Raw genomic sequence first — 10,772 nt, 5'->3', positions numbered from 1 at the left:
TCAGAAAGCTTGACTTCAGCAGGTGCAGCCAGTAACTTCCCATTGCTAGGTGCTTCCAGGCCACCCACGGCACAGAAGTCCTCTTCAGAGACACCCTCCTGGGAGGCCCAGGGAGCAGATCACCCCAAACCTCTGCATTTCCCTAATCACTTCTGATTTTCTTTGTGTTCTTTGTTACACCTGGATTGATAATGGCTATCTCGAATATGGATGTGTGATGGATTTTCTTCTCCTTGTGAGATTTGGAGGCACTAAGTTGGCTTTCTCCTTTTAATCATCCTCACAAGCCATGAAGAATTCCCACACAGGGCTTTTCCTCAAAAGTCTCATCACCTAAAAAATGGCATTTAATAAATAAAACTTAAATACTGTTTTGATTAAAGCTATAAATGCTAGTCCAACAAACAATTCTACAAAATCAGAATTAGGATTGGATCTATTTTTCTGTCTTGTATTGCCATTTAAATTATTATATGCATTTGTAGACTCAAAAAGCAAATAGCTTTCCTCCTCAAGTTATCATGTTATTGTTGCTTCTCTTAAGTTCATATTAACTGTTCATTTCTTATTTGTCTGTTTGAACCTTTTCATAATTGTTTCAGGACATAAAATTAACATAACAATCAACATAAATCATTAAAGCATTTTGCTCTCACTACAATAGATCTTGTGTTTACACCTCACCCCACTGACACACTTCAGTGTGTAAAGCACAAAGGGAGATTTCACTTGTGATTACATCTGGAAACTTCCCTAGAAAGTGACCAGCCTGCCAGGCTTGGCCTTGCATGAGGGATTTGTGGCCCATTTTCTTTGGAGAGGGACAGGGTAGATTTCTCCCCAGACACCATGGGTATCTGCATGAGTGTAGGACGACCCCAGGGGCCGTCCTGTATCACCACAGTATTGCTGGGTGAGGGGAAGCAGGGAGAAGAATCGGGGATGACATTGGTTAGGTGGCCTTTCCTGCTCTTGGGACTCAGACCAAGTGAGGCAGGTCCAAATGCCATTCACTCTGTGACCATAGGCCAAGGCCTTCTCCTCTCCGGGAAAGGGTGGGGGAACAAGGTCTCTCAGACCCCTTCAACTTCTGATATTTTATTCTGGGTGGGTGTTCCCTTAGACTTTTTATTGGGGAAAATGTCCAATGTACAGAGAAGTTGCAAAAATAGTATTAGGTAGTATTCTGAATACTGTCAGATTCACCAGCTGTTATTATTTGACCTGTTTCTCTCTTTCTATCTATCTGTTTGCTTTTGCTGAACCTGGAGAGTTAGTTGCAGATATGTGGCCCTTCACCTCTAAACACTTCACCACAGATCTCCCAAGAACAAGGCCATTCTCCTACATACCACTGTGCAAGTATCCAATTCAGGAAATTTAACATTGAAACAACACAGCTATCTAATCCCCAGTCCACACTCCACTTGTCCCAGTTGCCCCATAACGTCCTTTCTAGCCATTATTTGTTCTGATCCAGGCTTAACCCAGGTCAGGCATGGTGTTTACTTGGCTGCATCTTTAGTCTCCTTTATTCTAGAGATGGGTTGGATCAGAGGGCAGGTGATGGATCGAAGCCCTGTTGGTGCCTGCCAGGCCTCCCTCTTGTAAAGATAACTTTTACTTTGGTACCCTATGAATGTCCTAGTTCTCAACAAAGTTTCATCCAGTGGTTTTAGCATCTGTTGATGATCCTTGTCTGAATCAATTATTACTGAGGTGGTTTAACTGGTTTATAAGGTACTTTGGGAAAAAAAAGAGAAGAACTTTGTCCTAATGGTTCTTCAAGGTCCTTTGGTGAACCAAAGAACAGAAACTTCCACAAGCTTGTTTGCCTTCTCGGTTTGTCTTGTCAGCTGAGAGTCCCCCACTCTACTCAGGTGTTTGATCCTTGTGAGAGGCTAGGGGACAGGGGACAGAAACCATGTGTTTCATTTTAGAGAGGAGGAAACGAGGCCCAGAGAGCGGAGAGAAGTGGGCTGCTGTGGATGAACTCCTCCCAAGGTGTCAGTCTCTGGGCTCCAGCCTTCTCCATGGACCAGGACAGGAGTTTAGAAAGGAGGCTTTCGGGCCGACTGCAGGACAGAGTTTCAGGGTCCAGGTTGGGGCTGTCCGACCCCTCGTAGGCAGTCCCCTTAGCCCCCATTACCTATGTAGGACCTAGGTTGCCAGATTTAGAAAATAAAAATACAGGATGCCCAATTCAATTTGAATTTCAGATAAACAATGAATTTTTTTTTTTTAGTATAAGCATGTCCTAAATACTGCACTTAAACATATCCATCCTGAAAAATTATACTAAAACCTTGCAACATCTGGACTATTTGGACTGACATTAGGGTTACCAGGTAAAATGCAGAGCACCTAGTTCAATTTTAATTCCAGGGAAATAATGGGTAATCTTGTTGCCCATTTGTAGGGAATTTAAAAATGTGTGGCACGTGTTATCAGATGTAGGTAATGAGGCAGATAAAGTCGGTGGGGCTTGAATGCTGGGATGAGCTGCCCTTCTGAAAGTAGCTGACATCTCTGAAAGAAGGGACTGAAGCTTGGAGGGCCACTACCAGGCAGTTCTAGAAAGCTCCCTCTGGGTATGGGGTGGTGGGGAGCATGGGCAGAGGGGAGCAAGCCATGAGGCTCAGGCCAATGGTCAGGTCATGAAAAGAGCATTCAGGAGGCAGGACTGATGGGGCCTGAGGCCCACCAGCTAGGGAGCCCTGCATGGGAGGAGCCGAGTCTGGGGAGTTCTGTGGGAGGGGGCAGGGAAAGCCTGAGAGGTAGTGGAGGCTAGCGTCTGGGGTTCAGAAGGGGCCCTGGGATGGGGAAGGAGGGATGAGGGCAGGGTGATGGGCTGTGCAGTGACCTCCTAAAAGGTCTTTCTGCTGAAACAACTCCCTCACCACATTTTTGCTGTAGGAGGAGCTGGCTGTATCTCAGGGCCCCGGGAGAGGAGGGCTGGGTCTCCCCACTCCTGGAGCAGGGAAGCCAGAACCAGCCAGCCCACCTGCCCACCCCTACTCATAGCAGAGTGTCTAGAGAGGCTAGTGAAATGATCTGTAGGGAGCTAATGTATCAATCCCCTCAGGCATTTGCAATTTGAAGCAGGAGGTTTTTTTTTTTTTTTAAAAAAAAAAAAAAAAAAAAAAGAAGAAGAAGAAAGAAAAGAAGGAAGAGGAAGGAAGAAAAAAGAAGCAACAGGGACTGGGGAGGCTTCTTAGCCAGAGGCTGGGTTATAATGGTAGAATCAGGCACCTGCTCAGGCTGAGGGGCACTGGGACGGGGGGTCAGCTCCAGTGTCACCAGACCTGTTCTGCAGAGGCCTTTTCAGAAGCCACATAGTCTGCTCTGGTGCAATTTCTGTGCGAGCAGAGCTGGGAGGTTGCTGAAACAGGAATTGGCGCCGTGTGTACTCTATGTGGCAACCGCATCAGGAGTTCTCCAGAGGTATTCAAAGTACAGTCCCAGCCTGGAGGATCCAAAACCCAGGGAGCCAGTGGAGTCTGGCCAGGACCCCTGGGGTGGGTGAAGGAGCCCTGGACCAGCCAATCCTGAGAGCGAGTCATCGCTTACCCAGGGCATTCTGTCTCCATCTTACAGAGGAGGGACTGTGGCTCAGAGAGGGAAGATCCTGGTCCAAGGTCACACAGCTAGTGAAGGTCAGAGCTGGAGTTTGAACTCAGGTCTCTTTGCTTCTGAAACTCAGCTCTCCTTATGGCCACCTGCCCCTGGAATTAGGTGTCTGTTTTCCTCTTCCTTGTTGACCTAAGCCACCTTGCAGAGAACACCGGGACTGACTCGGAGGTGGAGGGGTCTGTGCCGCTCCGCGAAAATCCTGCCTTCTCCAGACCAGAGATTTTCAAATCTTGGCTTTTGCTTGGATAAATTACTCCCCTTTCTGGGCCTCAGTTTCCTTCGCTCTAAAATGGAGGATCATCTAGAATCTAGATAGAATCCAATAAAGCAAAATTTGCAAACTGCTGGGCAGAGGTCAGCATCCAGCCTGTGGAAGAGTGTTCAAATCTGAGGCTGCTGCTGTACTGGCTCCCAGCAGGGGGCCCTGCAGGGGCTGGATTTGCAATGTCTGCGGGAGCTGATGCTAAGATCCTCTTGAGGTGCCCCCACAGGGTGTAATTTTCATGCACTTTGCTCCCTGAGAAACAGGAGATGGGTTCTAGACTTGGCTCTGCCCCCATTTGGCTGTTGGACCATGAGGTAGTCATCTTCCCTCTCCTGGCCACATCTGTAAACAAGGGTGACCACACCCACTTCAGAAAGCTGTGGTGAGGATGAGCTGAGATGCCAGATGTAAACCTGCTTTACAAAGCCGGACAGGTGGAAATAGAAGCACCATTACCTGAGTGTCTATGTTATGCTGAGGCCTAGGCTGGGGAATCAGAGATGAACATAGCTCAGACCCGAGAAACACAGAAACATAGAGCTGGAAACAGTAGGGAGGAACTCAGATCCAGGCCCCTCACTTGTGAGTGAAATCAAGGGAGACCTCATCAAGGAAGTGACATCTGAGCTGCCACCACCAGATTCATTCAGTTATTCGTCATATCCTTTCCGAGCCCCTACTCCGTTCCAGGCACTGTTCTAGGTGCTGGGAGTATAGCAATGAGCAAGACAGACAAAAATGTCTTTGAAGAGCTGATATTCTAGTGAGGGGAGGTGGAATAAATAAGAAAGAGTTTTTAAAAATAGACCTGTAACTTCAGGAGGAAAAAGAAAGAGCAGGGCCAGAGGGAAACATGTAGTCAAGGGAGTGGCTGTTTTTTATAGGGGCCAGGGAGGCCTTCCTGCGGTGAAGCTATTGAAGCAGAGACTTGAAGGAAGTCAAGGAGCAAGCCCTGAGGATATCTGGGGAAAGAGCATTCCAGGCAGTGAGAACAGCAAGTGCAAAGGCCCTGAGGCATGAATATGCTTGGCTTCTTTAAGAAGCAGCAATGATGTCAGTTTGTTCCATTACTGTGAGGCTAGTCTGCCAGGCTTCTCCCTATAAAGGAGTTTTCCTTCTTTGTATTTAATAGGTCATCCACAGGCTCATCCTTTAAGATGGTAATTACATGGTTTGCCTTAATCCTCACAGCAACACTGTGGCAGTTTTAACACATGTCAATAAATTCTTTGACATTCCACCTACTGGGATTTGGGAGTCTGTGTTCCCTCCCCTTGAATATGAGTTCTGTGACTTCTTGACCAACAGAAAGCCTGTTGACCAAGGTGCGCGGCAATTTCAGTGGGCCCCAGGCCCTGAGAAACTGGTGGCTTCTACTTCCTGTCTCTCGGGATGCTTGCTCTTAAAATCCAGCCAACATGCTGTGAGGGAGCCCAAGCAGCCCATAGAGAGGCCCACGTGGAGAGGAACTGAGGTCTCTGACCCTCAGCTTAGCTGAGCTCCCCAGCCAACAGTTGACACCAGCTTGACATCTTGGAAGTAGGTCTTCCAGCCCCTGACTGAGTCACCCCAACGGACACCCTGTGGAGCAGATGACACATCCCCCACAAACCCTGCTCAAATTTCACATCTATAAACAAATTAAAAGACTGTTATTGTTTTATACCATTAAGTTTTAGAGCAGTTGGTTATACGATAATTGTTAACTGGTGCAAAACTCGTGAAGAAATTCTCCCCATTTTATAGATGAGAAACTGAGGTACAGAGAGTTGAAGAGTTCACCCCAGTTTTCACAGCCAATTTGAAATCAGTCTCCTAATATTTTGGCTAACAGAAGTTCTTAATTTAGAAATCCAGTGTGTCACTTTTTCATGATTAATATGTTTTATGCAGATATACTGTTTTGGAATTCTTTTTTCACCTATGACTATGTAATCTCTTTTGATGTTGAACCCATAATAGTGTTTAACAGCTGCCCGATGGGCCGTTACATGGAATACTATCATTTATTTGACCCAGCCCCACTGATGGGTATGCAGATTTTCCTAAATTTTCACCATTTTGAACACCACTGTGGGGAACACCTTGCCCATACTTCTCTGCCTTGTTGCACTTATTTCCTAAAAATAAAAGCTTAGATGTGGAATTACAGGGGCAAAGAGAGAGCCAAGTTTTAAAGTTTCCTAGTAATACAGCCACACTGTCAACGGGGACATTATTTAAGTGGGTCTGAGTTTTCTAAGGCTGCTTGTGACAGATGACGACAAACTGGCTGGCTTCAAAACACAGAAAGTTATTCTCTCACGGTTCAGGAGGCCAGAAGTCTGAAATCAAGGTTGGTTCACTCTGGAGGCCCTGAGGGAGAAATCTTCCTGTGCCTCACCCCTGGCTTCTGGGGGTTGCCAGCAGTCTTGGCGTTCCTTGGCTTGTGGCTGCATAACTCCAGCCTCTGCCTCTGTTTCATAGGCCTTCTCTCTGTGTCTGTGTCTTCTCCTCTGCGTCTTCTTATAAGAACTACCAGCTATCAGATTTAAGGCCCACCTTAAATCCAGGATGATTTAATCTCGAAATCTTTAAGTAATTACATCTGCAAAGACCTTTTTCCAGATAAGGTCACGGTCTGAGGTTCTGGGTGGAGCCCACCACCACCCAGTTCAGAGCTGCTCCTTCTCTGCTCCTTGCCAAGGCCTGGCTGTTGGGGTAGAGATGATACTCCCAGCTCTGGTCCAGGCTGGGGCTTGGCAGATCTGAGCAGACCCGGCTGGATCTGGGCCGGAGTCCCTGATGGCGATGGTGCAAGCCTGGCTGACGGCTGTTTGTGTGAGGGGCTGAGCAAGCCTCCTGGGCGGGGGGAGCCATCCTTGGGAGCAGGAGCTGGGCACCTGGACATGACCGTCTCTACATTTCCTGAGCACTTTCCGTCACTGTTCAGGCACTGCCCTGGGTGCCATATGTAGTGAGCTGGACCCCAAAACAAAGTTAGTCCCCGAGGGAGGGGCAATCGTGAGTCTATCTCAGTGTCGGTCACCGGCATTGGTCCCTGGACCATCCCTAGGGCCCGGGCTACCTGCCATCTTGCCGTTACCCACATGGAAACAAGAGCCCGAGAAGGACAGGGAGAGAAGCGCTGCCCGCGGCAGCCTGATCGCTGAGGAGAGTCAGAGGCGGCCTTCAGCAAGGAGGAAGCGAACCACACCCAGGCACTCTGATGGACAGGCTGGCCAACCGTGAGGGAGGTGCCGAGGGTCCCAGAAGGCACAGGACCCAGAGTGCCCCTGGTGGAAGAGCTGGCGTCATTGAGGGCTTCCTGTGTTGCAGGTGCTGCTATAACTCATTCGATCCCCGCAGTTAGCTGGGGAAGGCAAGCCACCGCGCTATTCAGTAACTCACCAAAGGTGACTCACGGGTGAGTGCCGGAAGGGACTCAAAGCCAAGGCTGGCTGCCTCGGGTCCGTGTTCTTAATGTGTTGTGCTACTGCCTGAGACAGAAACCTGATTCAAACCAGCTGCGCAGCAAGGAACTTGCCGAGGGTCCCTGCCAGGGCTCCCCTCCGCCCCTCTTTGCCTCTCTCTGCCAGCGATGGGCGTCTTCTGAACGGGTGTTCCTCCTGCCACTCGGCTAGGTCCGAGGAGAGAAATCCTAGGGAAGGGCCTGATCTGTCTGTTTTGTGCGGATACACTGTGCTTATCTGTAGACCAGTCCAAAGGGCTGGCACTCTTCAGCTGGCCCAGCTTGGGTCAGGTGCCTGCCCCCTAGCCAGTCACTCTGGTGAGGGAGGTGGCGTCAGGTGGGAAGTTGGTAACTCCCATTGAGCTCACAGGGCTCGTGCATGGTGGGCACAGGAGGGTCCTTGGATAAGGGGCCAGCGGGCCAGTGACCATGGGGGAGTTGGAGAGAGCTGGCTGCCACTCAGTGGGAGTCACCACTAGATACTAGAGCTAGAAAGGCCTTCTTCTCTGACTTGCTTGGGTAAGGGGAGGATTGGAAGGCACTCAGAGGATCTCAACACTGTGTGATTTTGTGCAAACCAGAGGAAGGGAGCCCCTACGCCCATGAGCTGCAGTGTGCTTCCGGCCGGAGCTGGGCACTATGCCTGTGTAAAGAGACAGGATCAGAGAGACGGATCTGGGCTCTGCTTTCTTTCTGTTTTCTCCTATATTGTCCTCTTTCCCTTTCCCTGTGCTCACTGCCCTGGGGGAGGGCAAGTTGGAGCAGAAAGCCAGCAACCTGTCTGGAGCAGGGTGAGGCTTCCAGTATGGACAGAGCTCCTTAAGGACACATGGAGGAGGAAAGCCTCCCAGCCCTGACCGGAGAGGTGGACCCAGGGCTGGAGCACATGGGGAGAGGCTGAAGGACGGTGTCGATCCTGGAGCCAAGGGGCCTGTCCCCAGCACTACTGCTGGCCCCTTTGGGAGGTGCCCCCACCTCTGCCCAACGCTGGGATCCAGGGTTTGGTGAAGGGCCATGCTGGGTGTCAAGCTGGGTGTCACTCCCACCTCTGCTGGGTTCTTGCACAACAGGACAAGGTGGTTCTCACTGCACCTGCTTCCCAGGTGGGCTGCACTGTCAGAGAGTGGGAGCCTGCCTAGTGTATATGGGCCACCGGGACCCAGGCAGTCTCCCCATGGAAGCCTCCCGGGCGCCACAGGGGTGAGGAGGCAGCAGGGAGCTGCTCAATTCCAGCCACTCTATGCTGACTTGTGAAGATGGGCGCCCAGTGGAAACTGGGAGGACCGGTGACCAAGGACCAGCCCCACCCAGTCCCTCATGTGAAACTCCAAAGACTCTAGACCCTGCCCGCCCAGCAGAGGGGGTGCTTAGAGACTGAAACTGCCTTTTAGAAAACAGAAAACAATGTTTATTGCACAACTGTGTGTATAGAGTGGGATTCATATCTGGTACAAGCCAGTGACTTCGTTTTATTCTCACATCAACCTTATGAGGCAGGAAATCCTATTCCCAACATATAGATGAAGAAAGTGAGACAGACTCAGAGAGGTCAAGGAGCCGCCCAGAGTCACACAGCCCCACAGCAGTGGCATCGGGTAGCACCCAATCTCTTATTCGATCTCTCTCTCTCCCCACTTCTGTCCTCTCTTCCCTACTCTTTCCTTCTTTCACTCATCTGACAATTTACTGAGTGCCAATGATACCCCTCAGACCCTGTGCGGTCCTCGGGCATACCGTGGGGAACAGGCCAGACAGGGAACAGCCTAGGACCCCTAGCACTGCTGAAAATTCCCTATTTGTGACCTAGAGCAATTGACCTAGAGCTTGGCCTCCTTGAGGCTTAGTTTCCTCATCTGTAACATGGAGATGATAATGGTGCACCTAGTGGAGTTCTGGAAAGGATCCGGTCAGATAATCTCCACTCTTTGGAAGGAAGTTTCTATGCACACAGTTGTGTGGGGAGCTGTACTCCACCCCCTTGAGGGGGGCACACCTACATTGGTTAGTTTTAATTCTTCTGCATGGGAGCTGTGTCTCTTCTCCTCTATTCATTTATTTATTCAGTCATTTATTAGTATGGACTCATGGGTATATATATTTTTTATTTCTTCTACTTTGCATTATCATACAATTCTTCCCCTTCTTCCCCCATCCTTCCTTCCTTCCGTCCTTCCTCTCAGATTGTTCCATCTTTGCCTAGGGAAGCTCTTTTATTTAGCCTATGTCCCTTTAACTTTGTGTGCATGTGCGTATGTGTGTTTAAGCCCTTCCTTAGTTTCTGCAACTACAAGATGCTCTAGGCTCGTTTTGTATAATTCCTGCCCTAGTTCTAGAATCAGACATTTCTCCGAGGAGCCTTGGTTCCCTTTATTGGAGAATGACATTAGAAACCAAGATGGAGGGGATGGTTGTAGCTCAGTGGTAGAGCACGTGCTTAGCATGCACAGGTCCTGGGTTCAATCCCCAGTACCTCCACTTAAATAAACAAACAAACAAACTACTAACTAACAAACCTAATTATCCTCCCTCAAAAAACAAAATAAAACAAAAGAAATACTTTTTTTAAAAAAGGAAAGAAACCAGGATCAGCTGCATAACATTACATTGTACGGATATAAACTTTATCCATTCATCTATTTAAGGATAGTTAGGTTGCTTCCAATTTTGAGTTACTATGAATAATGCTGCTATCAATAGCATTTGTGTATAAATTTTCGTACAAATATTGCACACATTTGTGTACAAATTTTGGGGGGGGGTGTAGGTTTTCATTTTTCCCAGTGATACTCATCAAAGTGGAGCCACTAGGTCGTATGACAGCTCTATGTTTACGTTACTGAGGATCCACCCAGGAGTTTTCCAAAGTGGCTGCACCATTCGATGAAACAGCAGGATATGAGGGCTCCCACTTCTCTGCATCCTTGCCCACACTAGTTGTCTGTCTTTTTGATTATAGCCGTGCTAGTGAGCGTAAAGGGGCATTGGTCTGTATTTCCCTAAAGCTCGTGATGTCAAGAGCAGCTTTTAATTCACTTGCTGGCCATCTGTGTGTCTCCTTTAGAGAATGTCCACTCAGACCCCATGCCCACTGTTGATTGGGTTGTCTTGATTACTGCTTTTTGACGCCCCCTCAATTTGGGGCCCGGGGAGACCTCTCTGGCTTCACCCAGTCCCAACCTTGACTTGAAAGAAATGAATGGGGCGCTGTGAGCCTCAGTAAGGGGGGGGCCTCATCAGTTCCCAGAGCTTCTGGTGACCAGCTGTGGGGTGAGACTGTGGCAGCCGCAAGGATGAGGAGTCCTAACTCTGGGTGGAAGGGCTTTGAGGTGAGGAGGGGAGGGGCCAGAGGACACGCTTCATCCGAGACCAGTCGGAGTGAGGACCGTCCGAACACCTGTCCCTGCACAGCTGACATAGGACAGA

This window comes from Camelus dromedarius, chromosome 11 (assembly GCF_036321535.1).
Source record: "Camelus dromedarius isolate mCamDro1 chromosome 11, mCamDro1.pat, whole genome shotgun sequence".
Classification (NCBI taxonomy): Eukaryota; Metazoa; Chordata; class Mammalia; order Artiodactyla; family Camelidae; genus Camelus; species Camelus dromedarius.
This window is presented reverse-complemented; position numbering follows the sequence as displayed.